We start from the raw sequence: 26,502 nt of genomic DNA on the forward strand, positions 1-26,502 counted from the left end.
GTTTAATTACAAAAATAAAAGCGTTTTCAAAGAAATAATAAAATAAAAATAAAACTTTCGATTAATTTCAGAAAAATAAAACGTCAAGTAACTTCGGTGTTCATAGTCGTATTTCGCAGGTACGGGATTATTTCACGAGCAAAGGAGGAATTAGGAATTTCGAACCACGTTGGGTGTAAAACACTCCACGCGGGGTGTAATTCATTTCCCAGCAATCCACGGTAGTCAACCTGTGCATTCCCACAAGGTCAACACAATCCACGCGGGGCGTAAAGCAGAGGACGCGGGGCGTGCAAGGTGTGAAACAGTGATAATAGTTCCAGAGACTCAACTACGTGGGGCGTCCCCAGATCTACGCGGAGTGTCCCCAGATTTATGCAGGGTGTAAAGAAGCAATGTTTCAATCTGGAGTTCTAGAGACTCACCCACGCGGCGCGTACCCTGGTCTACACGTGGCGTGGTTGAGTCAACTCGCCTGAATCCAGTCCACGCGTAGGAGAAATCTTCAACGGAATGGGTAATTGCCAGACACACGGGGCGTGCCCCCTAGCACGCGGGGCGTGCAATATGAAAACTGAAACAACAATGTGAAATCATCCAAGAAGCTTGTGTATTTACGATTTTACCCCCGAACTTTATGTGTATAAATAAGAGTGATTAGCACTCATTTCATGTATTCAGACTTTGTATACTAAAACTCTACCACCTTGAGAGCTTGTACATTTATTCTGTCACTCCGTCGAAGTTACGTTCCATCCTCTTCCACCAAGCTCGAGAGTTCCACCTCCGAGACCTACGAGACGGCCTTGAGTCCGGTTAGCTAGTTCCACCTGATTCTTCTTCCCTTCTTACTTGCTAATTAGCTTGCACTTTTCCTATGTACTAGGCTTGGTTGTATTCCGCATTTACGCGTTCCATATTTATAATATATGATTTGCAGTTTCCGTTTCTCTATACGTGTTGATATTTATTGCTTGTTTTGAAATTCGTAATTGATTATTGTGTAGGGGGACGCGATTCCCGATACCTTTTGGGAGCCATATAGTTGCTGCCTTACCGGAATTGACACACCGGAAATCGTAGGAATTGACAAGCCACGAAACTTATGGGCCCTAGTTTCTGATCCATTGCATTAGACACGCCTTTAGGAGGAACCACGTAGTCTAAGTACCTCACGGGTCGGTCGGTCTACACATAGTCGTCTTTGCAAGAGTAAATTATCATTCGTATATGTTCGGAATTTTTGTGTATTATATTTTATAACTTATCGTCATCCGTATCACTTCTTTAGAGTTTGAACTATACAAGTCTGTTTCACCATAGTTTAGGAGTAGTTTGGAGTTGTCACTCAAACCAAACTAAAGTATTCACAGCTTACATAACGAATAGAACCGAGTAGTTTAATACTTGTGGTTATAAATCTCGCGGATTCGATACCCGATCTTAACCGGATTATTACTTGATACGACGGGGTACACTTGCCCCTACGTAGTAGCGTCTAATAGAGTTAAAGCACGTAGAAATACCTTAATAGTAACACACATAATAACCTCATCACTATACCACTAGCCACATGCTTTCATCAAGTTTTTGGCGCCGTTGCTAGGGATTTATACTCTCTTACAATATTAGACAAAAACGTTTTATTGTTAGACTAAGCATTTGTAAATACTACTTTCTGTTTTTGCAAATAATTTATTTTGTTTCTTGTTGTTACTAATGATTTTTTCCATGGTATGATGTCTTATAATCGTCATCCGTGGGACGACCACATGGATGACGAATGTTCGCACCAACAATCAACCTCGCAATCCGATTTGGTAATCTCTATGCTTAATGAAATTCTTGTGAGATTATCTAACAATGAGGCATATTGCAGGGATTTGGGAAATCAAATCGCTAGATTGAAGTCTCCTATTGATTCAACCGTAGACGAATCAATTAGAGACGCCAATCCGGTTAGTCAAAATGAAAAGCTCGAGTTAATTGAGCTTTCTCAAGAGGATTCTCCAAACAATGAAGGTTGTCTCAATTGCAAGGAAACGGAAATTCTAATCGATGAGCCGATTGAGCGCGAACCTATGGAAAAGAATCCAAAATTGGAAGAGTTTGAGGTTTCTTCTAACTCGGAATATTTCACTGTTTTTGAACTACCAAAAGAGTCAAAAAGGGAGCAAACTAAACTCTTTAATAATTTCTTTAAATATAGCTTTTGGTTTTCATTAAACTTCTTTGAAACTAATAACCTGTTTTGCAGGTACGGGTTGTTTATTCAAGAATTTGAATTTCTAACGCGAATGGAAGGATACACCTAGGAGGAAATTCTAAGTCGAGCTCACCAACTATAAAGTAGCGCTTCTTGGGAGGCAAGCCAAGCTCGAATAAGGGAGTTTTCTTTTCCATATTTTATCTCTTTTATTTTCAAGTATTGTCTCTCGTCCGTGCCCGTTTCGTGACTTTAATTGAACCTTCATCCATAACCAACAAAAATTGAAAAAAAATCCCACTTTAATCCACCGACCACGCGGAGCGTGCCTATGGGAAATCTCCGCGTAAACAGGTCTCTGTCACTAAAAAGTCACTAAGGAGACTTCACACGGAGCGTGCCCCACCGGCAAGCTCCGCGTGAAAACAGACCTATAGGGTTTTTGTAAAATTAAATCACTCCTAATCCGCCCCCATCTTAGTTTTGCTGGTTTTATAATTTTTGTTTTTGTATTGTGTTTTTGTTGTTTTTTAAGACATTTTTGGAATTAACGTCTAATTTGTCACGCGGAGGACCGTGCAACCCCGCACTAGTAGTTTGTTTTGCACTCACAAAAACAAAAATAAAATGAAACAAAATTATTAGTTCAACAAATCATCTGACACGTCACCTCCCTCGGAAATAAATTAAAAGTTCCGTTGTTTGTCCTTAAAAGTTAAAAATGTTTAAGATACAAAGGATCGGTCTAATTAAGAAGTTTAAGTCTTGGTTCTGAAGCTAGGGAATTTAATGCATTGTCGATATTAGCACTTACCAAAAGCAACGAGTCCTAACCCACGAGTTATCTATATAGTGAAATTTAAAAAGACAATAAAAACGGGATTTTTGAAAATTTTACGAGAACTTGAAAGTACACAATTAAACCCGAAATCAATGTGATGTATTTTGAGCCTAAAAGAGTTCGCACGAGAACTCTATTTTTCTTCACAACATTTCGAGGGCTTTTGCTTCACTCAATTTATAGAGTTTGCATTAAATACCAGGTTAAGTACCCTTGTTTTGGTAAAAAAGGCAATAAATGATAAAAAGAACCCATTTAGGCTAATTCTTTCTTAATTATTTTTCTTCGTTTTAAAAAACCTCTAGGAAGCCCCCTCGAGCCTATTAACCAACTTCTTTGCTAACACCCTTTTAACACGTAACCCTTTTTCCTCTTGTTCGAATACTAAAATCAAATGCATCAAAAGACCCGAAACAAGCTATAAGTCTCTAGCAAGAAAGCACAAGTAATCTTTGAAATCGTTTTTGTGCCACTCTCGGATAAAAAGAAAGGAAAAATAAATAAAGCAAAAATAGAGAGCAAAATAGGCATTCTCAAGCTCCACTCGACCAATTTCAAAATCCATCTTTCGTGCTTGCTAGGGCAAAATGATAAAAAGATGATGCAATCACCAAAATCGGTATTCGGACTCGAGTTCCTAATATTAACCACTCACCACTAAAAAGCCCACCTACATTACAACCCCCATCCGGGTTGATTTTTAATATTGCCCGACCATAATATAGGTGGAAAAACTCGGATGAACATGCAAACTCGGGATGATTTTGAGTAAGTACAAAGAAGAGCGTACAAACACCAACCCACCAAAAATTGAGTGATAAGAGTGAAATACCTTGGTGAGGTACAATTTAGTTCTCAAAGAATGATTAATCCCAGTTAATATTGCCTATTAAGTTTGATCATGGAGGTTTCGAATAAGTTTTGGTCACTCGTCCGCTTACGTAAGTGCTCATTGAAAAATTTTCATACAACCTTGGTTTTGAAATCACGCACTTGGTTAAACCAACCGGAGGTTTGTTTCTTAATTGTCTCAATCCCTTGTCTTTCGACTTTCTTTACTTGAGGACAAGTAAAACTTTAAAGTCCGAGGAGGTTGATAGGGACGTTTTGTCCCTATCTTTTAGCGTGATTTACGGTTTAATTTTGAGCTAATAAGTAAGTTTAATTACAAAAATAAAAGCGTTTTCAAAGAAATAATAAAATAAAAATAAAACTTGTGCTTTTAATGAGTTCCCTTTAGTTTCGATTAATTTTAGAAAAATAAAACGTCAAGTAACTTCGGTGTTCGTACTCGTATTTCGCAGGTACTGGATTATTTCACGAGCAAAGGATGAATTAGGAATTTCGAACCATGCGGGGCATAAAACACTCCACGCAGGGCGTAATTCAATTCCCAGCAATCCACGGCAGTCAACCTGTGCATTCCCACAAGGTCAACACAATCCACGAGAGGCGTAAAGCAGAGGACGCGGGGGGCGTGCAAGGTGTGAAACAGTGACAATAGTTCTAGAGACTCAACTACGCGGGGCGTCCCCAGATCTACGCGGAGCGTCCCCAGACTTATGCGGGGCGTAAAGAAGCAATGTTTCAATCCGGAGTTCTAGAGACTCACCCACTCGGGGCGTACCCTGGTCTACGCGTGGCGTGGTTGAATCAACTCGTCTGAATCCAGTCCACGCGTAGGAGAAATCTTCAACGGAATGGGTAATTGCCAGACACGCGGGGCATGCAATGTGAAAAGTGCAACAACAATGTGAAATTATCCAAGAAGCTTGTGTATTTACAATTTTATCCCCAAACTTGATGTGTATAAATAAGAGTGATTAGCACTCATTTCATGTATTCAGACTTTGTATACTAAAACTCTACCACCTTGAGAGCTTGTACATTTATTCCGTCACTCCGTCGAAGTTCCGTTCCATCCTTTTCCACCAAGCCCTGAGTCTGGTTAGCTAGTTCCATGGGCCGATTCTTCTTCCCTTCTTACTTGCTAATTAGCTTGCACTCTTCCTATGTACTAGGCTTGGTTGTATTCCGCATTTATGCGACATATTTATAATATATGATTTGCAATTTCCGTTTCTCTATATGTGTTGATATTTATTGCTTGTTTTGATATTCGTAATTGATTATTGTGTAGGGGGGCGCGATTCCCGATACCTTTTGGGAGCCATATAGGTGCTATCTTACCGGAATTGACACACCGGAAACCGTAGGAATTGACAAGCCACGAAACTTACGGTCCCTAGTTTCTGATCCCTCGCATTAGACATGCCTTTAGGAGGAACCACGTAGTCTAAGTACCTCACGGGTCGGTCGGTCTACACATAGTCTTCTTTGCAAGAGTAAATTATCATTCGTATATGTTCGGAATTATTGTTTATTATATTTTATAACTTATCGTCACCCGTATCACTTCTTTAGAGTTTGAACTATATGAGTCTGTTTCACCATAGTTTAGGAGTAGTTTGTAGTTGTCACATAAACCAAACTAAAGTATTCACCGCTTAGATAACGAATAGAACCGAGTAGTTTAATACTTGTGCTTATAAATCCTGCGGATTCGATATCCGATCTTAACCGGATTATTACTTGATACGATGGGGTACACTTGCCCCTACGTAGTAGCGTCTAGTAGAGTTAAAGCATGTAGAAAGACCTTAATAGTAACACACATAATAACCTCATCACTATACCGCTAGCTGCACGCCCACCAACAGGCACAGACCTAGCCCTACGCCTACAAACAATTGTATTTAGCCTATTCCCTCTTAATGAAGTAAAACCATATTCCTGATTTGGGTATCTTCCTCTTTTATCACTAAGGTCCGGTGTCCCATTTCCAAAGATTCTAAGCAAGTAAAATCAACCAAGTGTCCTTGAGTCTATATCCAAGCAAGCATTAAGAACCAGGAAGCATTCATAAATGAAACCCCAATATATGGTTGTTTTCGTGTCCATCCACTACAATACATGCCAAATAGCTATTTCTATTACATCGGAGCACCGTCGTGCCATCTTCAGTAACTGGAATATAGATTGGATCCTAATATATTCTTTAATGCATACTTTTGACAATCATTCATGGATGGAAATACTTCATTAATAAAAAAGAGTTACTTACAGTCGCCGTTTAATGGCTGGGTAGGCCTACAAAAGGAATTACTCACTCAATGACATGAGCGAACAACTTGTTCTTCCCAAAATCATTCTTCTGAAAATAAGCATAAAAACAGAGAAAATAAAGATGATGGTGGCAGAAAACGAGGTGCCCTATTACATAAGATTACTACCGTATTTATATGTTAAAAAAACAAAGGGTAAAAAGTACTAAAGGTAAATACAAAGAAAAGGACAAATGAACAATCTTCCTACACTTGGCACAAGATGGAAGCTGTCTTGCTTTCCACGTTTTTGCTCTCTTTCTCTCTCCTTTAGCTTGCTCGGCCCACGCGTTTACCCGTTTTTTCCAAGTTGACCCGTTAATGTTGTTGTTTATGCTGTTCTGTTCTTTTGGTAGCCTGTTCGTGAGGATTCCTACTTGAACTGTCATTTCTGCATGTTTCTTCCATTTCTGGTTGAAAACTATAACTTTGAAGCTCTTTTCCATGAATGTTCAGCCTCTTAAACTTGCTCATTTCACTCGTATCAAATTACCCCCAACTTGAACTCTTGCTTGTCCTCAAGCAACACATCAGAAGTAAAAGTGAAGGAATATGCAGTGATATCACAAGGAAGAACAGATAAGTTGATGCACAATAAAGTTTTTAATAAATGTGATAATTTTCATGGCGAGCTGTTTAAATTGCCTTCAACTAGTGAGTGGATTCCCTGATCTAATAATGATCACTTAAAAGTGCTTCTGAGATTTCGCTCATTGCTCATAGTGTTTGCTCTCAATTTGGGTTGTTTAAGTCTCTCGACAGCAATGCATGTATAGGAGTAAGTTTTGACTTTACCTTTCTATCTAACAGAGAATTCAAACTTCCCTAGACACAATCAGAATCATTACAAGGGTAAGGGAGGGTTAGGTGTTTGGTTGGATAGAAATGTTTGGTTGGCACAGATGTTTTCACAGCTCCTGTTTGATTTTCTTTTGATTATTTCCAGAGGGGGAAGTTTTCTTCCTTTTAAGATTTCTTTCATGGATTGTAAGGATTTTTTATAGACCCCTTTTGTTTTGATATTGCTTGGAACAGGACTTTTCAATATTCGATTCTTATTTCCTATGATTCCGACCGTGGGGTTAGGATTTTCGGTTTTTGAATGTAGAAACAGGTGTTTGGTAGTGAATGTTTGGGGATGTTCATCTTCTTGTGTCAAGAATCGTTTTATCCTACTGAAAGGCGGACAAGGTAAAATCTAACCTACCTAAAACATGCAAAGTGCACTCCAAAAAAAATTATTGCATCAATATGCATGATTTGAGTACAAGTCTCACTGGTTGTTTACACTTGTTCAGTAATCAAAATGTTCAGGGAGTCCACATGCAAATTGATCAACCTAAAACTCCTCACTATCAATTATCACAGCAATAAAAAAAAAATTATGTGCATGGCAATTTAGCTATTAAAATTTATTGAACCAATTCCTAATGAAAATGAATGGATGGATGATAGGTGGGTGCTGCGCACAGGGTGGTGATTGTGATGTGCTTTGTTTTTGTGGAGGTTGAGGTTAATGTGATGCAATGGACAATAGATCAGTGGGGTGAGCAAATTATACGAACAAATTATACGAACATCTAGTCAGATGCTAAGAGTTGTTCCCCTACCCCCCAACTTAACCAAAACATTATCCTCAATGTAAGACAAATGGGTAGGAAAATAGACGCCAACAGATCACGCAATAAACACAGTAGCAGCAGGCCAAGCAAAGGATAGAGAGAAAGAGAGGTACATTTACACGGTTGGAGACTAGGAGGACTCAGCCTCCTCATCAGCATTGGGTTTCGTTGCAGTTGGTGTGATCCCTTCTTCCATGGGCTCATTGTTCTTGACGGGGCTCTTCTGGGATTCATCTAAAACACATGGTTTTGGTGCAGAGTGATTGTTTCCTTCAAGAATAGTTATTCTGGCACGCAGAATTTCCACTTCTGGTTCGTAAGAGTTGATTCTTTGTTCCATGACTCTCATATTGATAAGGATGGTTTCCATACTCATTCTGGCGACAATGCGGTAGATCTTGTCATCATCACCACTTGGTGTGGTCTCTAGAACTACGCGAAGAGGTGTGACATGAACAGGTTGGGGCATTGCATCCTCCGATCTTCGTCTTTTTGATAGACCAGGTGTGTCCTTGTCTTTCTTCTTGAGTTGCTCAGCCTCTCTCCATAGATACCAAACACCCTTGATGTCGCAGCAAATTTCGATACGCTTCATCATCTGCAAGTTTAAAGGTTCCATAACGGGACCAAGGGTTAGTATGGTAATCTTTGGGTCAAAGAACCCAAGATTCTGAGCAATGGTCGTGATGAATGGTCTGTAGAGGCCAACAACATTCTTCTTTTGTTGCAGTGAGGCGATGTACTCAACAAAATAATACTTGATAGGCACGTAATTGATCCTATTTAGGCATACCATATGTGATAAAAAAAATGGGGCTAATAAAGGTTTAATCTTGTGTAAACGGACTAATTGGTGTTTTATGCAGATTTATATTGATCAAGTCAAAAATGCTGTTATACAGCCTGTTTTGCATCTGCCAAAAGGAGAAGAGCTAGTTATGAACCAACGGTTAATGCTACCATCTGATGAAGGACATCGACTTGAGGAAGAGGACAGGAATAGGCGGCCAAAAGTAGCATGATGACATGATGTTTCGACTCTTGAGTGTTCAAGAGTCAAAGAAGATACCACCACTTTTAGTACCAAAACAATATCCATCTCTTTTGTTGAACAATCTTTCCATTGTAATATTTTAATTTATTTTTCGTACTCTTTTGAGATCCTTTTCCCTCCTATTTATATCGGTAGTGGAGGGAAAGGAAAAGAGACTTTTGACTGAACAATTTTGAGAGAGAAGAAGCTCTCTAGAAACGAAAAGATAACTCCTTCAATGGAGTATCATAGATTAAGCTCAGGCTGTTCACTCCGCACCATGAGTGAGTAGTCGTTTTGAATGGGCTAGGCCAGCAAGGGCTGGGGTTGTAAGTTATCTACCTTCTTTTTATGAATGAATGTTAATATATGTTGATGTGTTTGATGAAGTTCTTATTCGCATGACTGAATGCATCTATTTTAGTGAATAATGAATGATAGGGAACTGCTTTCATATTCATGGATCTCTTATCAAACTTCCAAGACCCGAAATAGGAATATTAGGGGATTGTATCAAGGGTTTTCTAGATAGAAATGTTGTTTCACTCGTAATGCAAGAAAGAACCAACATTAAGGACGCTTAAGGTTTTAGTAAATATTAGAATCTTAAGAACACACGAAAGTTGACTTAAGTGAGCATAAAAGCAGAGAACTTGACTTCACTATATGACATTCATGAATAAATAGGAAATAAGATGTTGTAAGCAACCTGTTCCGCTTTGGCTTAGCCTGTTCTCTCTTTTTATCATAACCAAACCACATTTTCTGAGATTGAATCTTTCATTTAGGGTGTTCGCCCGATTTGGTGTCCCACGTGCTATCATTAGTGATCAAGGCACCCATTTCTGCAATGCACAATTTGAAAAATTAATGGGCAAGCTTGGAGTCACTCATAGAATTGCCACACCATACCACCCACAAACCAGTGCCCAAGTGGAGATCTCAAATCGTGAGATCAAAAGAATCCTTGAAAAAACGGTGGGCAATTCTAGGAGGGACTGGGCAAACAAGCTTGATAATGCATTGTGGGCTTACAGAACTGCGTATAAAACGCCAACAGGAATGTCACCCTTTCGGCTTTTATATGGAAAATCTTGTCACCTCCCAGTGGAAATGGAACACAAAGCATTTTGGGCACTAACTTTTCTGAACTTTGAGGAACAGGTTGTTGGTGAACAAAGACGCTTGCAGCTCAGTGAGATGGAGGAATTTAGGCTATTCTCTTATGAGAACGCGGTGAACTGCAAGGATAAGACCAAAAGATGGCACGATAAGAAGATTCAGGAAAAAGTCTTCCATGAAGGACAGAGGGTACTTTTATACAACTCTAGGCTCAGACTGTTTCCTGGAAAGCTGAAATCACTATGGTTTGTACCTTACACCGTGAACAAGGTGTTTCACCATGGAGCTGTGGAAATCGTCCAAAACGTTCATGAACCATTTAAAGTGAATGGATAGAGATTGAAACCATATCTTGAGAATGACATCCCGGGGGCAATTGACACTGTCCATTTCCAAGATCCTCCAAGAACTTAGCATCAGAAACAGGGTGTTCGCTGCAAACACCAATTGCAGCAAGAAAAATGGGTAACACTAAACCTTTGTACCCTGTTCACGTTTTGTATATATTATTTGTGTCAACATTTTTTAGTTAAATTAATTTCGTTATACCTGTATAGTCTGTGCCAGTTAACAAATGTTGCATCTACAAGTACTATGGGCAAAAATATAAACTTGCTACCCTTCACGTAGGGATAAGTTTTAATTTTTAGTTGTAAGAAAAAGGATGAATGAATTTCAAATGGGGGGAAATGTGTTGGCCAATTTAAATTTCAAATTTTAAAGATAAGGGCCAGTCACATCACCTTTTTCTCGGTTTACTTTTTGTACTTAACCACTGTACACCTCTCTCGGTATCTTCAAAGTAAGTAAATAGTGGTTAATGCCAAAAAGTAACCGTTTGCACAACCTCCCAAAGACGTCCTATCTCCCCTCCGCTTTTGCTGCCACACCAACTCATTACATGTGGCACTATGGGAGGCGTTGTAATAATTACGGAACTGACAACAGTTCGTTTCGAACAACTGCTACTTAAAGGATGGGGTAAATTACGGACCCTAGTAAAACCGTTTCTTTTTCCTCTCTCTCCCACACCTTTCCCCATATCTTCTCGATAACCCTTTTGTGTAGCTATTTAGTTACCACTACAGGATGAGAACTCGTGGCTCGGGTAAAGCAGTGAAAATCGAGGGAACAAAGAAGGAAACTAAGAAAGGAAAGGGGATGGCGGGCACTAGTGCTGTTGCGTTCATACAAGATGAGAAGTTAGTCAAGAAACGCTCCCAGTTCAAAGATGCAAATGTCCAATAATACTGTGAAGATCTGGCGCAGTTAGAATTCGGTCTAGTGAGAACTGTTTGCTGGGACACGTTGAAAAAGCTCAAACTAGCAAGCCGGGTGAAAGAACATATGGAAGCAGGCAGCTTTGGTTGTTTCTCCGAAATGAAAGAGCCTGCCTACAAAGAGCTCACCCTGGAATTTCTAGCCACCTTCAAACACAATCCAGAGACCACCGACCTTGACGAAGAAGGAAAATTCAGTTTTCGTCTCATGACTCACACACAGCGCCCGTCCTTTAACACGTTCAACTTTTTGCTCGGTGCAACGGATGACGATGACTTGGAATCAGAGGGGTTCAAAGGGGCTTTCATTGAAACCCCTGACGAATTCGATCCTCCAATTTTCTGGCATTCAATTTCGGGCCAGCCAAGTTATGATGGGAGTGCTTCCAAAGCCTCCAACATCGAGGACTATGCCCTCCGTTATCTACATAAGCTGGTGTCTGGGACCATACTTGCAAGAGAGAATCAAGCTACCATTCCGAACGCCGATCTGGCAGCTTTATGGAGCATGGTAAGCGGGCAAAGGATGAACTTGGGGTTCTGGTTCAGTGAGTATGTCAGTGCCTTTGGACATAAGAACTCTTCCCTGGTTTGCTGCGACAGCATCGTTAGTCGCATAGCAGAAGTGATTGGGGTCATCAAACTAGAAGACCGAAACAGGCTCACAGTGGTAAACCACCCTGATCAAATTGGTTTAAAGAGTCTACAGAGCATGCTGTTCGGGAAGATGATCAATGGTAAATGGGTATGGATGCTGGACTTTGTCGAGTCTAAGAGAATGGAGAGCAAGAAGAGAAAGAATGAACCGGCTATTTCAGTCTCGTCTGAATCAGAAAAGCTAGAACAGGCTAAGGACATTGGCTTCTACCGCAAATGTTCCAAGCTGTCCAATGAGGACATTCTCTCCCAGTTAAACGCCCTGTTCGCCCAAACAAGAACCAACAAAGACCAAATACGAGCGATTCAGGCTCAAAATGCTCAGCTGCAAGGCGAGGTCGATGTTCTTAAGAACCTCTGTGTTGAGGAAGAATAGGGGAGAGAAAGTCCGTCCGGTGCATCCATCAAAAGTCCGGTAAGACAGAAACCTGACCCCACTCACAATGTTGCCGCCTCCTCGAAAGGGGATGGCACTATTCCTGGGAAAGATAGAGAGGTTGATTCCTCTTTTTCTTCGCTTGTCTGAGCCTCGTGTGTCGCTGTCCAATTGCATCTGATAACACCTATACACCTTCATTTTAATATTTAGCTCCTACTATGATCACGTTATGTATTTTTCCCTGTGCTTTCTGATGTTAACATTGAGGACAATGTTGTGTTTTAATTTGGGGGTGGGGATTACAAAGTTTATTGCAATATCCGAGTACCATAACATGATAAATGCTTGTACAAATGTCACAATGGTATGTTTATAGGATGCTAGCTTTCCCCCTTGAGTCTACTTGGCATGAAATTTTTTGATCGTCCTCAGATTATAGTTGTTTTAAGCTGGTTGTTCCATTCCGCGAACAACTAGTTTCTCTTTTGTAAGTTACAGCAATAATTCTAGGTCCCAAAAATAGAAGTTCTAAAATTTTTAAGCATTAACTCAAAATTCATTTGGAGGACTTTAAGCCCTAATGCATGTAAAACCCTAAATTGTGAGAACTTGAGCCCATATTAGCATGTAAATGCGTTTATTCTTTGAGAGTGGGCTAGTACATGTTGTCTCTAGAGAGAGTTTGCTTTGGTAGCCCTGTTAACCTGGAGAAATTTTGGAAAAATATTGAATGAAAAAGGCACTTAGGCACCTAATTCTATCCACCAAAGACATGACCCGTGCATTGCACTCACATTATAGGATAACCCACTTGAGCCTAACCTTTTCTTTCATTAACTTCACCAAAAATAACCATAATGCCTTCACTTTAATCCCAAAACACCTTGAATTTGTCTCATGCCTCAAAACAAGCTGCTCTAGTTAAAGAAATATGTATTTTTTAGAAAATATGAGCGTATAAAGATAAAATTGTGAAATAATGACATATAAAGGATGGTGATCAGGAGGGGAACCACTTTTTGAATAAATAAGAACATCTTCTGATTCATGGCACGATCGCATCGTGTGCCCAAAAAGAAATGCTTGGTTGGTTGTTTATAGGTGTGTTTAATGGGAGATTTGGGTAAATATTATGTTAAACAAGGTGTGTAGAGTTGCAGGTTAAGACAAAAGTCATTTAAGTGTTAAGTACAGAGTATAAGTTGAAATTGCATGAAGACATAATTCTTCCACTTAAAAAAAAGCCATTCACTTCCATACCTTCACCTTAACCCGGCATTATAACCCGTAAAGACCTTTTGACTTTGTTTGGAAAATTTTAATCCATAGAAACGGGACCAATAAGCAAATTCATACCCTACTAATGTGTGTACTAAGCTGAGGAGTGAAGTTGCATTCCCTTCCTTATGGCTACAAGGGCCATTCAAGAGTGAGTGAAACATCCCTTCCTTAGTGAGGCATTTAGGGTGAACATGTTGTTCAACTGAAAGTTGAAGTAAATCTTAAGCTTTGAGGAATTTCTGGATTTGGGAATGCAGGTTTTGGACCTGGTCTAACCACGCTTTTAAAAGCTTCTGTGCATAAATAAAATATCGTGTTAGTTTAAGTTCTGCTGGTAGTCATAGTCTCTTCCTACCACTATTCTTGTGTTATCTCATCTTTGCTATTTTTACAGTTTTCTCATCTTATCATGTTCTTTCTTTTCTCAATTCTTCCTTATTCTTGTCTCTGTTTCAACTCTGTTTACTTGAGGACAAGCAAAGATTTAATTTGGGGGTATTTGATAGGCACATAAATGATCCTATTTAAGCATACCATATATGATAAAAATGGGGCTAATAAAGGTTTAATCTTGTGTAAACGAATGACTAATTGGTGTTTTATACAAATTTGTATTGATCAAGTAAAAAAGGCTGTTATACCGCCTGTTTTCCATCTGCCAAAAGGAGAAGATCTAGCTATGAACCAGCGGTTAATGCTGCGATCTGATGAAGGACAACGACTTGAGGAAGCGGATAGGAATAAGCGGCCAAAAGTAGCATGATGACATGATGTTTCGACTCTTGAGTGTTCAAGAGTCAAAGAAGATACCACCACTTTTAGTACCAAAACAATATCCATCTCTTTTGTTGAACAATCTTTCCATTGTAATATTTTAATTTATTTTTCGTACTCATTTGAGATCCTTTTCCCTCCTATTTATATCGGTAGTGGAGGGAAAGGAAGAGAGACTTTTGACTGAATAATTTTGAGAGAGAAGAAGCTCTCTAGAAACAAAAGTATAACTCCTTCGATGGAGTATCACAGATTAAGCTCAGGCTGTTCACTCCGCACCATGAGTGAGTAGTCGTGTTGAATGGGCTAGGCCAGCAAGGGTTGGGGCTGTAAGTTATCTACTTTCTTTTTATGAATGAATGTTAATATATGTTGATGTGTTTGATGAAGTTCTTATTCGCATGACTGAATGCATCTATCTTAGTGAAATATGAATGATAGGGAACTGCTTTCATATTCATGGATCTCTTATCAAACTTCCAAGACCCGAAATAGGAATATTAGGGGATTGTATTAAGGGTTTTCTAGATAGAAATGTTGTTTCACTCGTAATGCAAGAAAGAACCAACATTAAGGACGCTTAAGGTTGTAGTAAATCTTAGAATCTTAAGAATACACGAAAGTTGACTTAAGTGAGCATAAAAGCAGAGACCTTGACTTCACTATATGACATTCATGAATAAATAGGAAATAAGATGCTGTAAGCAACCCGTTCCGCTTTGGCTTAGCCTGTTCTCTCTTTTTATCATAACCAAACCACATTTTCTGAGATTGAATCTTTACATTTAGTATTTTTAGTAACGAGATCAAATCATTTCTCAACTAAAGAAAAAGTCACATACAACGATCACCCTGTTCGACAAGGTTTTTCTAGTAAAAATTGGTCATCAATCCCTGAGGAGACGATACGCTACTTATCATTTTATTACTTGTATGTAGTGCACTTGCTAGAGTCTATTTTGAGGACAACAAGTTTTTGGCGCCGTTGCCGGGGATTGAAAGCAAAAAAAAATTTCTGAAAATTTCTGTGAAACAAGGTGTTTTTAATCTGTTTGTTCAATAGTGCAGCCAAAGGTAGTTTTTCTTACTGTATATGCGTAGGGCTGGACCGCCGGTTTTTCCTAACAATCTTGAGTCAGAAAGAACGTGTAGAAGGAACCAAGCGGCAGCTAGACGAGCGAGACAAAGAGAAAGACAGAGGCAAAGAAGAATGGCTAGATGAATACTAGAACAACCTAATCCAGAAAGAGAAGGTGAAAACAATAATCCTCCAGTCATGAGAATCAGGGATTATTCAAGACCTACCACTGAAGGGCACTCATCGTGCATTGTGATGCCTAACGAATGGAACAACATGTTCGAGGCAAAGGCATCCATGATATTGATGTTACAAGCAGCTGTGCAATTCAATGCGTACCACACTGAAGATCCAAATGCACATATCCAGGAATTTGTTACGCTGTCTAACACATTCCGGTCGAACAGGGGAGTTTCCGATGATGTGATAAGGCTGAAGTTGTTTCCTTTTTTCTTAAGGATAAAGCAAAAAACTGGCTAAAGGACTTGCAGCCAGGGTCCATTGCAACCTGGCAAGATATGGCCAGTGCATTTCTGATGAAATACTTTCCACCAAGACAAGCTATCAAACTAAGAAATGAGGTGTCCCGCTTTGTGCAAGAAGAGGATCTTTGGCAGAAGCTTGGGAAAGATACAAGGAGCTGCTAAGGAGGGTACCAAATCATGGCATCCCTATGTGGATGCAAGTGCAAAATTTCTACAATGGAGTCACTAATACGTACAAAATCCAGATAGAATCCATTGCCAATGGTAACCCCGGGGATCTTGAACCTCAAGCCTTGTATGACCTCATTGAAAAGGTGGTAAGCACAAGTTACAATTGGCACTCAGCTAGGAGTGAAGGGAAGAAGACGATAGATGGTGATGTAGTTTCCAAGCTGACCACCCAAGTGGAACAGCTTACGAGGCAACTCAGAAAAATTAATGTATCATCCATACATATTGAACCACCATTTCATGATGTATGTGATTTCTGTGGAGGGCCTCACTTCAACATCAATTGGCCTGGAGTAATACACGGAAAAGGTGATCAGGAACAATGCGATTATGCTGGATACAATCAGAGGAACCCACCAAATCCTTACTCCAATACATACAATCCAGCCACTAGGAATCATCCGAATTTCGGATGGACTGGACAGCAGAACCAGCAGGAACAACCAAGATACCAACAACAACAAGGAGGACATTATCAAAGGCAACCTCAACAGCCTTACAAACAGCCTGTTCAACCTAAGGAGGACATTGAATAGGACATAAAGACCATGATGCAGTTTATGAAGCAGACACAGGCTTCCATAAAGAATTTGGAGACTCAAGTGCATCAACTAGCGGCTTCATCGTCATCAAAAGGAAAAGGGATTATGCCTAGCAACACCGAACCAAACCCTAAGGGAGATGTCATGGCCATCACGTTACGGTATGGTAAGGAAACCTCTTCTCCTTTAATTGCTAACAAGAATGTTGAGTGTGCAGGTACATCTAAAACTGCTGAGAATAAAAAGGAACAGACTGTTCAGGACCAGGAAGGGTCAGCCGTGACGGATCTAACATCTGACCTTAATCAGGAGGAACAAGGGAAGAAGTATTATCCACCTCCGCCCTATGTCCCACCTGTACCCTATTCGGCTAGGCTCGTGAACAAAAAGCTCGAGGAGCAAAATTCAAAAGTGTTGGACACATTGAGGAAGCTGCACATCAACATTCCCTTTGTGGAAGCACTTGCCCAGATGCCTACATATGCAAAATTCCTGAAGGATATCCTTTCCAACAAGAAGAAATTGGAAAACATCACAATGATCCAGCTAAACAGAGATTGTTCGTCCATACTCCAAAATAAGCAGCAGCTCCCTAAAAAGCTTAAAGATCTAGGGAGTTTTTCAATTCCATGCTCTATTGGCAAATTAAACATTGAAAATGCATTATGTGACCTAGGTGCTAGTATAAATCTCATGTCATACTCTGTTTATGTTAAGCTAGGGTTAGGTGAACCACAACCAACTAGGATGTCAATCCAATTGGCTGATAGGTCTGTGTGCTACCCTAGGGGGATTGTAGAGGATGTATTAGTCAAGGTATGGAAGTTCATACTACGTGTAGATTTCATAATCATGGATATAGATGAGGATTTGCATGTTCCTATAATTCTGGGTAGACCGTTCCTAGCAACAGGTAAAACGTTAATAGATGTGGGAGAAGGGCAGTTATTCTTGAGAATTAATAGGGAAGAAATAATTTTCAAAATGAATGAAGCTATGCGACGTGCTAACACAAATGATGATACATGCTATTTTCTAGATGACTTCCGCAGCTTGTCTGATTCGCAGGAATAGGGACAGGACACATTGGAGGCACTATTGGGAGAAGAGGTGAACCTTTGCGAAGGACCAGGTTGTTCCATTGAAATAGAAGCCTCACCACTTCCCCCAAACACAAATGAGCCCACTCATAAAGAACCACCTGAGATACCCACAGTTCCATTGTCTAAACCTGAACTCAAACCATTACCATCCCATCTTGAATACGCCTTTCTTGAACCACCCAACGGAAGCCCCGTAATTATATCTTCCAAGCTGACTCCCGACCAAAAACCGCATCTCATGGAGGTCTTGGGATGAAAAAAAGATGCTATTGCCTGGAAGATGGACGATATAAAGGGAATTAGCCCGGTAGTTTCTGTTCATCGGATTCTCATGGAGAAGGACCACAAGGCGTGTGTCCAACCACAACGCAGGTTGAACCCACACATGAAGGAAGTGGCCAGGATTGAAGTAATCAAGTTGTTGGATGCTGGCATCATTTATCCTATCTCAGATAGTATTTGGACAAGTCATATGCATATTGTTCCAAAAAAAGGTGGCACCACGGTTGTTCTAAATGAAAAGAACAAATTGGTTCCTACACGAACCATAACCGGCTGGAGGGTATGTGTTAATTATCGAAAGTTAAATGAGGCAACAAGAAAGGATCATTTCCCCTTGCCATTCATAGACCAAATGCTGGAAGATTGGCAGGATATGCGTTCTATTGTTTTCTCGATGGGTATTCAGGATACAATCAAATTCCCATTCACTCCGAAGATCAGGAGAAAACAACCTTCACCTGCCCATACAGAACTTACGCTTACCGACAGATGCTGTTTGGTCTGTGCAATGCTCCAGCAACATTTCAGAGGTGTACGATGTCGATCTTCCATGATATAGTAGAAAGAACAATCGAGATCTTCATGGATGACTTTTCCGTCTATGGAAATTCATTTGGAAGCTGTTTGAACAACCTAGAGGCTATTCTAGTTCGTTGTAAAGAGACAAACCTGGTACTGAACTGGGAGAAGTGCCATTTCACGGTCACTAGAGGTTGTACTCGGTCATCAAATCCTGAAGAAAGGAATGGAGGTCGACAAAGCAAAGGTTGAAGTAATAGAGAAACTGGCTGTTCCAAATAATGTCAAGGACATGCGGAGTTTCCTCGGCCATTCTGGGTTCTACCGATGATTTATAAAGGATTTCTCCATGATAGCTTTGCCGTTGTTGGCACTGTTGCATAAAGATGTAGATTTCACCTTTGGAACAGACTGTGTGAAGGCATTTGAGATATTAAAGGGCAAACTGATCAACTCACCCATACTAGATGCACCCAATTGGGATTTGCCATTCGAGATGATGTGCGATGCTAGTGACACATGTGTGGGAGCTGTTCTTGGCCAGCGAATTGAGAAAAAGTTCCGACCAATTTACTATGCAAGCAAAACTCTGAATGAAGCACAACAAAACTATACCACCACTGAGAAGAAGCTTTTAGCTGTGGTGTATGCTTTTGATAAATTCCGACCATACTTGGTCTTGTCAAAAGTAGTGGGTTACACAGACCATGCGGTCTTGCGCTACCTGTTTGCAAAGAAAGATGTTAAACCAAGGCTAATTAGATGGTTGCTGTTGCTCCAAGAGTTTCTACTGAAATTGGCCAAGAACAACCAGAAATCCCAAAGAACTTTCCTGACGAACGATTGTACTCTCTAAACCTTACACCTTGGTTTCCTGATATTGCTAACTATTTTGCGAGCTCTATTAAGCCTTATAACTTGTCCACCAATCAGAAGAAGAAGTTCTACTCGGAAATCAAATATTATTTTTGGGAAGAACCGTATCTTTTCAGGTTGTGTGCTAACCAGATCATAAGAAGGTGCGTGACCCAAGAGGAGGGACAGGCTGTTTTGAGCCATTGCCACGATAAAGAAGCTGGTGGGCATCATGGTGCAAGCAGAAAATCCGCAAAGGTGCTTGAATTAGGATTCTTTTGGCCAACAATATTCAGGGATGCTCACATGTTTGTCAGTACATGTAATGAATGTCAGAGATCAGGTAATATCTCAGCCAGGAATGCCATGCCCTTAAATAACATTGTTGTGTGTGAAATTTTTGACATATGGGGTATAGACTTCATGGGTCCATTCCCTTCATCATTTGGTAACAAATATATCTTAGTTGCAGTTGATTACGTAAGCAAATGGGTTGAGGCAATAGCTAGTCCCACTAATGATGCTCGTGTGGTAGTAAAATTCCTAAAAAGGTTGTTCACCCGATTTGGTGTCCCACGTGCTATCATTAGTGATCAAGGCACCCATTTCTGCAATGTACAATTTGAAAAATTAATGGGAAAGCTTGGAGTCACTCATAGAATTGCCACACCATACCACCCACAAACCAGTGGCCAAGTGGAGATCTCAAATCTGAGATCAAAAGAATCCTTGAAAAAACGGTGGGCAATTCTAGGAGGGACTGGGCAAACAAGCTTGATAATGCATTGTGGGCTTACAGAATTGCTTATAAGACGCCAATAGGAATGTCACCATTTCGGCATTTTGGGCACTAACTTTTCTGAACTTTGAGGAATAGGTTGTTGGTGAACATAGATGCTTGTAGCTCAGTGAGATGGAGGAATTTAGGCTGTTCTCTTATGAGAACGCGGTGAACTACAAGGATAAGACCAAAAGGTGGCACGATAAGAAGATTCAGGAAAACGTCTTCCATGAAGGACATAGGGTACTTCTGTACAACTCTAGGCTCAAACTGTTTCCTAGAAAGCTGAAATCACGATGGTCTGGACCTTACACCGTGAACAAGGTGTTTCACCATAAAGCTATGGAAATTGAAACTTTCCATTTCCAAGATCCTCCAAGAACTTAGCATCAGCAACAGGGTGTTCGCTGCAAACACCAATTGCAGCAAGAAAAAGGGGTAACACTAAACCTTTATACCCTGTTCATGTTTTGTACATATTATTTGTGTCAACATTTTTGAGTTAAATTAATTTTGTTATACCTGTATGGTCCGTGCCAGTTAACAAATGTTGCATCTCCAAGTACTATGGGAAAAATATAAACTTGCTACCTTTGACGTAGGGATAAGTTTTAATTTTTACTTGTAAGAAAAAGGAGGAATGAATTTCAAATGGGGGGGAAATGTGTAGGCCAATTTAAATTGCAAATTTTAAAGATAAGGGCCAGTCACATCACCTTTTTCTTGGTTTACTTTTTATACTTAACCACTGTACACCTCTCTCGGTATCTTCAAAGCAAGTAAATAGTGGTTAATGCCAAAAAGTAACCGTTGGCACAACCTCCCAAAAGACGTCATACCTCCCCTCCGCTTTTGCTGCCACACCAACTCATTACATGTGGCACTATCGGAGGCGTTGTAATAATTACGGAACTGACAACAGTCCATTTCGAACAACTGCAACTTAAAGGATGGGGTAAATTATGGACCCTAGTAAAACCCTTTCTTTTTCCTCTCTCTCCCACACCTTTCCCCATATCTTCACGATAACCCTTTTGTTTAGCTATTTAGTCACCACTACAGGATGAGAACTCGTGGCTCGGGTAAAGCAATGAAAATCGAGGGAACAAAGAAGGAAACTAAGAAAGGAAAGGGGATGGCAGGCACTAGTGCTGTTGCGTTCATACCAGACGAAAAGTTAGTATAGAAACTCTCCCAGTTCAAAGATGCAAATGTCCAACAATACTATGAAGATCTGGCGCAGTTAGAATTCGGTCCAGTGAGAACTGTTTCCTGAGACCTGTTGAAAAAGCTCAAACTAGCAAGCCGGGTGAAAGAACGTATGGAAGCAGGCCGCTTTGGTTGTTTCTTCGAAATGAAAGAGCCTGCCTACAAAGACCTCACCCTGGAATTTCTAGCCACCTTCAAACACAACCTAGAGATCACCGACCTTGATGAAGAAGGAAAAATCAGTTTTCGTCTCATGACTCACACACAGCGCCCGTCTCTTAACACGTTCAATCTTTTGCTCGGTGCAACGGATGACGATGACTTGGAATCAAAGGGGTTTAAAGGGGCTTTCATTGAAACCCCTGACGAATTCGATCCTCCAATTTTCTGGCATTCAATTTCGGGCCAGCCAAGTTATGATGGGAGTGCTTCCAAAGCCTCCAACATCGAGGACTATGCCCTCCGTTATCTACATAAGCTGGTGTCTGGGACCATACTTGCAAGAGAGAATCAAGCTACCATTCCGAACGCCGATTTGGCAGCTTTATGGAGCATGGTAAGCGGGCAAAGGATGAACTTGGGCTTCTGGTTCGTTGAGTATGTCAGTGCCTTTGGACATAAGAACTCTTCCCTAATTTGGTGCGGCAGCATCGTTACTCGCATAGCAGAAGCGATACTAGAAGACCGAAATAGGCTCACAGTGGTAAACCACCCTGATCAAATTGATTTAAAGAGTCTACAGAGCATGCTGTTCGGGAAGATGATCAATGGTAAATGGGTATGGATGTCGGACTTTGTCAAGTCTAAGAGAATGGAGAGCAAGGGAAAGAATGAACTGGCTGTTTCAGTCTCGTTTGAATCAGAAAAGCTGGAACAGGCTAAGGACATTGGCTTCTACCGCAAATGTTCCAAGCTATCCAATGAGGACATTCTCTCCCAGTTAAACGCCCTGTTCACCCAAACAAGAACCAACAAAGACCAAATACGAGCGCTTCAGGCTCAGAATGCTCAGCTGCATGGCGAGGTCGATGTTCTTAAGAACCTCTGTGTTAAGGAAGAACAGGGGAGAGAAAGTCCGTCCGGTGCATCCATCAAAAGTCCGGTAAGACAAAAACTTGACCGAATTCACAATGCCGCCGCCTCCTGGAAAGGGGATGGTACTATTCCTGGGAGAGATAGAGAGGTTGATTCCTCTCTTTCTCCGCTTGTCTGAGCCTCGTGTGCCACTGTCCAATTGCATCTGGTAACACCTATACACCTTCATTTTAATATTTAGCTCCTACTGTGATCATGTTATTCATTTTTCCCTGTGCTTTCTGATGTTAACATTGAGGACAATGTTGTGTTTTAATTTGGGGGTGGGGATTACAAAGTTTATTGCAATATCTGAGTACCATAAATGATTAATGCTTGTACAAATGTTGCAATGGTATGTTTATAGGATGCTAGCTTGCCCCATTGAGTCTACTTGGCATGAAAAATTTTGATCGTCCTCGGTTTATAGTTGTTTTAAGCTGGTTGTTCCATTCCGTGAACAACTAGTTTCTCTTTTGTAAGTTACATCAGTAATTTTAAATTGCTAAATGTTTGCACACGTGTTTAAAATGTGTGGTGAACCCCAGTAGTAATTCTAGGTCCCAAAAATAGAAGTTCTAAAAATTTTAAGCGTTAACTCACAATCCATTTGGAGGACTTTAAGCCCTAATGCATGTAAAGCCCTAAATTGTGAGAACTTGAGCCCATATTAGCATGTAAATGCGTTTATTCTTTGAGAGTGGGCTAGTACATATTGTCTCTAGAGAGAGTTTGCTTTGGTAGCCCTGTTGACATGGCCAGTGCATTTTTGATGAAATACTTTCCACCAAGACAAGCTATCAAACTAAGAAATGAGGTGTCCCGCTTTGTGCAAGAAGAGGATGAATCTTTGGCAGAAGCTTGGGAAAGATACAAGGAGCAGCTAAGGAGGGTACCAAATCATGGCATCCCTATGTGGATGCAAGTGCAAAATTTCTATAATGGAGTCACTAATACGTACAAAATCCAGATAGAATCCATTGCCAATGGTAACCCCGAGGATCTTGAACCTCAAGCCTTGTATGACCTCATTGAAAAGGTGGTAAGCACAAGTTACAATTAGCACTCAGCTAGGAGTGAAGGGAAGAAGACGTTAGATGGTGATGTAGTTTCCAAGCTGACCACCCAAGTGGAACAGCTTGCGAGGCAACTCAGCAAAATTAATGTATCATCCATCCATAGTGAAGCAAGGAAAACAAGGAAAAGGTGATCCGGAACAATGCAATTATGATGGATACAATCAGAGGAACCCACCAAATCCTTACTCCAATACATACAATCGAGCCACCAGGAATCATCCGAATTTCGGATGGACTGGACAGCAGAACCAGCAGGAACAACCAAGATACCAGCAGCAGCAAGGAGGACATTATCAAAGGCAACCTCAACAGCCTTACAAACAACCTGTTCAACCTAAGGAGGACATTGAACAGTACATGAAGACCATGATGATGCAGTTTATGAAGCAGACACAGGCTTCCATAAAGAATTTGGAGACTCAAGTGCATCAACTAGCGGCTTCATCTTCATCAAAAGGAAAAGGGATTATGCCTAGCAACACCGAACCAAACCCTAAGGGAGATGTCATGGCCATCACGTTACGGTCTGGTAAGGAAACCTCTTCTCCTTTAATTGCTAACAAGAATGCTCAGTGTGCAGGTACATCTAAAACTAGTGAGAATGAAAAGGAACAGACTGTTCAGGACCAGGAAGGGCCAGCCGTGACGGATCTAACATCTGACCTTAATCAAGAGGAACAAGGGAAGAAGTACTATCCACCTCCTCCCTATGTCCCACCTATACCCTATCCGGCTAGGCTCGTGAACAAAAAGCTCGAGGAGCAAAATTCAAAAGTGTTGGACACATTGAGGAAGCTGCACATCAACATTCCCTTTGTGGAAGCACTTGCCCAGATGCCTACATATGCAAAATTCCTGAAGGATATCCTTTCCAACAAGAAGAAATTAGACAACATCGCGATGATCCAGCTAAACAAAGACTGTTCGTCCATACTCCAGAACAAGCAGCAGCTCCCTAAAAAGCTTAAGGATCCAGGGAGTTTTTCAATTCCATGCTCTATTGGCAAATTAAACATTGAAAATGCATTATGTGACCCAGGTGCTAGTATAAATCTCATGTCATACTCTGTTTATGTTAAACTAGGGTTAGGTGAACCACAACCAACTAGGATGTCAATCCAACTGGTTGATAGGTCGGTCTGCTACCCTAGGGGGATTGTAGAGGATGTATTAGTTAAGGTAGGGAAGTTCATACTACCTGTAGTTTTCATAATCATGGATATAGATGAGGATTTGCATGTTCCTATAATTCTGGGTAGACCGTTCCTAGCAACGGGTAAAGCGTTAATAGATGTGGGAGAAGGGCAGTTATTCTTGAGAACTAATGGGGAATAAATAATTTTCAAAATGAATGAAGCTATGGGACGTGCTAACACAAATAATGATACATGGTATTTTCTAGATGACTTCCGCAGCTTGTCTGATTCACAGGAACAGGGACAAGACACATTGGAGGCACTATTGGGAGAAGAGATGAACGTTTGTGAAGGAACATGTTGTTCCATTGAAACAGAAGCCTTACCACTTCCCCCTGACACAAATGAGCCCACTCATAAAGAACCACCTGAGATACCCACAGTTCCATTGTCTAAACCTGAACTCAAACTATTACCATCCCATCTTGAATACGCCTTTCTTGAACCACCCAATGGAAGCCCCGTAATTATATCTTCCAAGCTGACTCCCGACTAGAAAGCGCAGCTCACGGAGGTCTTGAGACGAAACAAAGATGTTATTGCCTGGAAGATGGATGATATAAAGGATAAAGGGAATTAGCCCGCCAGTATGTGTTCATCGGATTCTCATGGAGAAGGACCACAAGCCGTGTGTCCAACCACAACGCAGACTCAACCCACATATGAAGAAAGTGGTCAGGAAAGAAGTAATCAAGCTGTTGGATGTTGGCATCATTTATCCGATCTCAGATAGTATCTGGACAAGTCATGTGCATGTCGTTCCAAAAAAAAGGTGGCACCACGGTTGTTCTAAATGAAAAGAAAAAATTGGTTCCTACACGAACCATAACCGGCTGGAGGATATGTGTTGATTATCGAAAGCTAAACGAGGCAACAAGAAATGACCATTTCCCCTTGCCATTCACAGACCAAATGCGTTCTATTGTTTTCTCGATGGGTATTCAGGATACAATCAAATTCCCATTCACTCCGAAGATCAGGAGAAAACAACCTTCACCTGCCCATACAGAACTTACACTTACCGACGGATGTCGTTTGGTCTGTGCAATGCTCCAGCAACATTTCAGAGGTGTATGATATCGATCTTCCATGATATGGTAGAAAGAACAGTCGAGATCTTCATGGTTGACTTCTCCGTCTATGGAAATTCATTTGGAAGCTGTTTGAACAACCTGGAGGCCGTTCTAGTTTGTTGTAGAGAGACAAACCTGGTGCTGAACTGGGAGAAGTGCCATTTCATGGTCACTAGAGGTATTGTACTCGGTCAAGAAATCTCGGAGAAAGGAATGGAGGTCGACAAAGCAAAGGTTGAAGTAATAGAGAAACTGGTTGTTCCAAACAATGTCAAGGACATACGGAGTTTCCTCAGCCATGCTGGTTTCTACCGACGATTCATAAAGGATTTCTCCAAGATAGCTTTGTCGTTGTCGGCACTATTGCATAAAGATGTAGATTTCACCTTTGGAACAAACTGTGTGAAGGCATTTGAGATATTAAAGGACAAACTGATCAACTCACCCATACTAGCTGCACCCAATTGGGATTTGCCATTCGAGATGATGTGCGACGCTAGTGACACATTGGTGGGAGCTGTTCTTGGCCAGCGAATTGAGAAAAAGTTCCGGCCGATTTACTATGCAAGCAAAACTCTGAATGAAGCACATCAAAACTATACCACCACTGAGAAGGAGCTTTTAGCTGTGGTGTAT

General features: G+C 40.7%; 1 non-coding gene across 1 annotated transcript; it reads right to left on the bottom strand.

Moving 5' to 3' along the window:
- Nucleotides 1–23,320: 23,320 nt before the first annotated feature.
- On the bottom strand, nt 23,321–23,427 carry LOC136216228 (small nucleolar RNA R71). Its single transcript, XR_010683221.1, has one exon. It is a non-coding gene; the product is annotated as a small nucleolar RNA R71 (small nucleolar RNA).
- Nucleotides 23,428–26,502: the final 3,075 nt, after the last annotated feature.

The sequence above is a fragment of the Euphorbia lathyris genome, chromosome 1 (assembly GCF_963576675.1).
Source record: "Euphorbia lathyris chromosome 1, ddEupLath1.1, whole genome shotgun sequence".
Classification (NCBI taxonomy): Eukaryota; Viridiplantae; Streptophyta; class Magnoliopsida; order Malpighiales; family Euphorbiaceae; genus Euphorbia; species Euphorbia lathyris.